The 6,076-nt window shown below is 43.3% G+C and overlaps 1 long non-coding RNA gene across 1 annotated transcript; it reads right to left on the bottom strand.

Annotated features, from left to right (window-relative positions):
- Window positions 1–1,575: 1,575 nt before the first annotated feature.
- LOC146670911 (uncharacterized) lies at window positions 1,576–4,758 on the bottom strand. The gene is made up of 7 exons (XR_014911578.1): window positions 3,597–4,758; window positions 2,963–3,058; window positions 2,773–2,866; window positions 2,571–2,682; window positions 2,328–2,478; window positions 2,083–2,210; window positions 1,576–1,969 (listed from the first exon to the last, which is right to left on the bottom strand). It is a non-coding gene; the product is annotated as an uncharacterized LOC146670911 (long non-coding RNA).
- Between the last annotated feature and the right edge of the window lie 1,318 nt (window positions 4,759–6,076).

Below are 6,076 nucleotides of genomic sequence, written 5' to 3' on the forward strand. Positions count from 1 at the left end.
TCAAAACACTTCATCACTACTGAGGTGAGGGCTACAGGGCGATAGTCATTGAGAGAAGCAGGGGGGGTGTCTTCGGGACAGGAACAATGATGGACTCTTTGAAGCATGTGGGGATCACCGACTGAGATAAAGAGATGTTGAATATCTCAGTGAACACAGGAGCTAGCTGGTATGCGCAGTCTCTGAGGATACGACCTGGGATGCCGTCTGGTCCTGCTGCTCTCTGGTGTTCACTCTTTTGAAGGCTCTCCTTACTTCATGCTCGGAGATGACGAGCACGTTTCCGGTGCTGGCAGTATCTTCCTGTCTGCAGCCGTTAGCGCCGCTAGCACTAGCATTGTTGGAGTCCTTAGCTGCAGCCTCGAAGTGAGCATAGAAAGTGTTCAGCTCGTCTGCCAGAGTCACGGCCACGTTGTCATACCGGTTGTTGGTGCTTTATAGTCCGTTATTGTCCTTAGTCCCCGCCACAGGCTCCTAGAGTCACTCTGTTGGAGTTGTGACTCTAGTTTCCTCCCGTAGCGCTGCTTCGCCTCTTTCACCGCCCTCCGCACGTTATATGATGCGGCTTTGTACGGGTCCATGTCCCCCGTCGTGAGTCCCGTGTTGTAGGCAGCGGTGCGGGATCTCAGAGTGTCGCGGATGGTTTTATCCACCCACGGCTTCTTGTTGGGAAACGTTGTGATAGTCTTTGTCTCCACGGTATCATCCGCTAGTTTCCCAATGAATCCCACAACCGCTTCCGTAAACATGTTGACATCATCATCGGAGCTGTTTCTGAACATGCCCCAGTCTGCGTCATCGAGTGCGTCCTGTAACGCGGCCACCTATTGATCCGACCAGCGCGCGACCTTCCTCTGAACCAGAACTTCCTGTTTCAGCCTTTGTTTGTATTTTGGGATGAGGAAGATGGCGGCGTGATCAGATTTGCCAAAAGGAGGGCGGGATTGTGCCTTGTAGCCGTCCTTGACCGTAGTGTAGCAGTGGTCCAGTGTCCTTTTACCTCTGGTGGGGCAGGTGATGTGTTGATAAAAGTTCGGCGCTGCGCGTTTGAGGTTGGCGCTATTAAAGTCCCCCGTCACAATAAGCGCAGCGTCCCGGTGTTGTGTCTGGTGCTGTGTGAGTGCCTCATGCAGCTCGCATAAGGCGGTGACCGTGTCCGCTTGTGGTGGAATATAAACGGCACTTACAATGACCGATGTAAATTCCCGAGGTACACAGTAAAAAACCAAGTGTCAATTTTACACTTACAGAGTTGATTTTAACTCTGCTTCAGATAACATTTGGTCCCACTCAAAATTAGAGTTAAATTTACTCTATGGCCAGTGTTAACTTTTCAGTGTTAATTGTACTCAATTTAGTGTCAAAATTAACAACAAAATGTGTAAAAATATTTAACACTGAGGGTTATTCACACTGTTCAGAGTAATTTGATTACACTTTATAGAGCTATTTTACTCCAAATTTAGTTTAATAATAACACTCTGATGTGTAATAATATATCATTTTTATTTTTCTGTAGTGTGATTTTTTTCATATTCATCTTATGATGCTACATTACTAAATAACTGTGATCTATCCTACATTATGGAAATAACAACAAATATACAGGTTAAAGTAACAGCATTTATTATGTTTCTCAATTCAGTGTCATTTAATTAACGTAACAAACCTTTACAATTCACAGTTCTATGATGCTCACTAGAGAAAGCAATATGACATTTCCCCAATGTCGTAGTTGCAGAAAAGTAACAAAGTTGGTCAGGGATGAACTGTATGATGTACCAAAGACATAATGGGCCCTAAAGAGTTCATCAAGGGCTCCTACAGAACCTGTCGCATTACATGGAAGTGCATGCTTCTCAATCACAATGAAGGTGTGAATGCTGCTTCTTGTGGATCCCTGGGTAAGATGGTAGGGCTGACTGCTTCAGGTGATGTTGTCTAGATGCTGCTGTACACTGGTTCCAGCCTACAACAACACATTAAACAACAGTATTAAGTGACTATCCTCTGACAGTAGATTAGCTCAACTCACTGTCCATGAAAATAGAGGTGATGGAAAGTATATTTTAAACAACATACCTTTGGGAATTTGATGAGGTTATTGACAGCTTGAGATGCAGACATCTTTCCTGGTCTCTTTCGCCCTTGTGCAGATGGTGGTAGCAGATGTAGCAGCAGCAAGATAGTAGACAAGTCACTGTCCCAGCCTACAGACGAATAAACAAAGAATTATTCCAAAAATACATTGAATTGACAGAATTACCTATATAACCAACAATGGCAAATAAAAACAGTCACAATCATACCATTCTCAACTTCAGTACCTGACTCAGCATTGCACATCTCCAAGAGCTCTGAGGTGGGGACAAGTCCATGACTTTCCTTTACAACCTCTGCTTTGAGATTGGTGAGCCACCTCTCCAAGAATTTGCTCCCAGTGACCTCACAAAACAGGAGTCGGAAATCTTGTTCTATCTGTAATGCAAAAATACAGAACATAGAGAGGTGTTTGATTGAATCCTGCCTACAAATTACATCAGTATCATTTAAATGATAAGTGAACTTACTTTTGGGAGATTTGCAAACTGAGACGCTTCTTTCCTCCACAGCTTTTCTTTGAATGGTCTTCAACCGCCATGCAATGTATCCTGAACTGTTCTCTGGATCGTAGTAATGTTTCTATGTAATTAAATAAACGAAGAAGGACTATGTTATCAACATTTCTGAGGGCAATTATGTATTTAATGTTGAAAAGTTCCCTTTACTTACATATCCATGTTGTGAATATGGGTCTTCCAGATATGGAGACAGAGCAACAATGCCCTGCGCATACATCACTCTTACGCTTTTAGGGGGAGATGTCCTAATGTATAAATTCAATAATTGGCATTAAACATCACAATTAAAAATAATACAATGTTTAAAATGTTTCTTTATATCTTACATTTTTGATTCTTACCCATGTCATTCTGTCATCTCAGCCTCAAGTATGTTTCTCATCCATCTTCTGGTTGCATCTCTCAGAGATTTGGTTTTTCCATACTCTTAAACCTTTCTATAAGATAGGAACATTACTTAATATTACTTAACATGTCATTAACATTGCTATCAGTTAATTTACACAAAATACATATTTCTTACTAAATAATGAGCAAAACTCTAAAGTAGTGTATGCCTTTGGCATTTGCTTAAAATAATATAAACCAGTAAAGTTAACTTTATGGTAATGCTACCCACTTTTTCTGAAAGTATGTTCGCTTATGTAAGCTAATTAGCGATTATTAGCTTATTGATAAACGGTAATTTAGTTGTTCAAACTGTGCGATTTGACATGTGACAATGATATTATTTAGACAGCATTTAGAAGAAATACATAGTTAAAATGTTTTAGGTTCATATTAACGCAGTGAGAAGATAACGAACATCTTAACTTTTAGCAACTGCTAGCATGTAGCTACTGGAATGCCATTAAACCTATGGGTAAATGCTGCTAACATGTCCTCACTCGACATCAGTGAAACTATAAAGAGCTACTTAGTTTAAAAATACCTTTTAAACAATGTTACCAGTATGGGAATGTTAACTTCACTTACCTGACTGTGGCAGCTCTTTGGAGAAAATTCCATGCGCATTAGAGCTCTGAGGCCACACACGCCTGCGGACTGGTAATAATCAACACTGTGTGGAGTGAAGTCTTCACTGCGTGACTAACAAACTTTACACTGACTTTTAACTCTGATGTTAGAGCTGGTTTACTCCTCATAGAGTTGTAAATACTCTATCTAGGTTAAAATAGGTTTACTCTGAAATATCGACACTCCATTTTTTACTGTGTAGATAAAAAGGACGACACATGATGGACAGTAGTTCCAGATTTGGTGTGCAGGAGCGTGTGAGAGGAACAACGTTCGCACTGTTGCACCAGTTGTTGTTCACCATTAAACACACGCCGCCTCCCCTTGACTTCCCCGAGTCCCGTGTCCTGTCCATGCGGTGAACCGAGAAGAACTCGGCCGGCTGGATGGCGTGGTCCGGCACCGCTGGGTTCAGCCATGTCTCGGTGAAACAGAGGAGATTGCAGTCCCGAATGTCTCTCTGGAACTTTACCCTGGCCCTGAGGTCGTCAAGCTTGTTCTCCAGTGACTGGACGTTGGCGAGCAGGATGCTAGGCAGAGGTGTGCGGTGTGCACAAGCTCTCAGCCTGTTTCTGACGCCGGCTCGCTTCCCTCTAGGCCGCCGCCGCTTCCCTTTGTTCTCCCTCAAGATCTCACTCGGCCAGCTCGGATCCGGAGTTAAAAACTTCGAATTGTGAGTACATTGTATACCAATAGAAACAAGAGTGTCACTGTCATACCTAATGTACCCAATGGTGATGATTTTGCCGATTTAGAAATGCTGAAAACTAACTTAAAAAACAAAGACAAAGAAAAAGTGGTCGGAGCAGTCGTGACAGCAGCCGACCTCACCGGCGCCATCTTAAAGGACAGTTTTAAAACACAGTTTTATAGGGGCGACCCTATCATAAAACCCCCCACGGTGTGCTGCAAACTCTGTGTCTATGTCTATGTGCACGAGCACATGAATGCCTACATGTGCGCGTTCCCGCGTGTCTATGTGAGTGCTCGTGTGTGACTGTGTGCGCATACCTGTGTGTATGTGTGTGCACATGAGTGAATGTGCATGTGGATGTGCGTGCGTGACAGTTAAAACACTGTGGGTTTAGGTGACTCCCTAGAGGTCATAAAACCCATCTCCCTTCCAGACCACAGTTATCCAGTTACAAATGTTGAGACCCCCACCCAAACATCCTCTGGGGAAATTCCACTCAGCATTAACTCCTCTCTGTTTTACTTACACAGTTCAAGTGGGGGAGGGGTCTCCTACAATCTACTCCTAAGTTCACGACACAGTGAGGCCTTTATTATATTAAGGGCAGTATCTCTACAACAGTTCTACATTATATTTTAACACATTTCTAAACTCTAAATCAACTAAATATTCTACAAACCCCAGGAACAAAACTGAAAAGCTACCTTGAGAGTAGAGTAGATTTGACTTTGCAAGCTCTCAGGCAAATATTACGGACTCATTACATTGAGAAAGATGCCACAGAGTTGTATCACTCGCTCACACGCGCTGTACAGGAGCCAAAAGAAACTCCAATCCAGTTTTTGATGCGAGCAATGGATTTGAGACAACAACTTGTTCTTGCTTCAGAGAGAGTTAAGTCTGGTTTAAAGTACAGTTCGGAGCTCATCCAAAATCAGTTTCTCCAGACAGTACTCACTGGCCTCCATGATGACACCATCCGAGCTGATGTGAAGCTATACCTGCAAAATCCTAAAATCACAGATGAGGTTCTTCTGGAAAAAATGACTGCGGCATACAGTCTGGAAATGGAAAGAAAGAATAAGCTGTCAGCTGCATCAAGAGCAAAGATGATAAAAGTTGCAACAGTAAGTGGGGAAGATCAAGAGGTGGAGAAAGAAAGCAGTATGCACACATCAGACAGTAAGAACAGGCAAGGTGGAGCGGTCAAACGAGACACATTAATGGATAAAGTTGATCAAGGCAACAAGGCTATATGTGAGGCTCTGCAGAACCTCACCACTCACATTGCCAGCCTCCAGCAGACCGTTAAACCTCAGCACATGAGAATGGCCGAACCACCTGACCGGAAATACCAATCACAGCCTAGGAGCACAAACATTAGACAGTGCCAGCAGTGTCAATCATCCAATACAGGAAACAAATGTGACCACTGTTACAAATGTGGCAGTACGGAACACTGGGCAGCAGGTTGTCGTAGGAAAAAGTGCTCAGCTAATTCAAGTAAGATCGAAATCATACTTAACCCTGAAGGGGAGAAGCACCAAACCGACCCATTCAGCCTCAAAGCACCCCTCACTGGTAAACAACAACAAATGGCGAAGCTGGTAGGCAAAAGAGGCCAGGTCCGTGGCTTCTTAGGAGGTGTAGAGAGACCACAATATTGTGGGACACCGGCTCACAAGTATCGATAGTGGGGACGAACTGGAGAAAGAAACACCTGCCTGATGCTCAAATGAGGTCA

This window comes from Rhamphochromis longiceps, linkage group LG4 (genome assembly GCF_057381845.1).
Source record: "Rhamphochromis longiceps isolate RC_006_pf linkage group LG4, R_longiceps_female_GT1.1, whole genome shotgun sequence".
Taxonomy (NCBI): Eukaryota; Metazoa; Chordata; class Actinopteri; order Cichliformes; family Cichlidae; genus Rhamphochromis; species Rhamphochromis longiceps.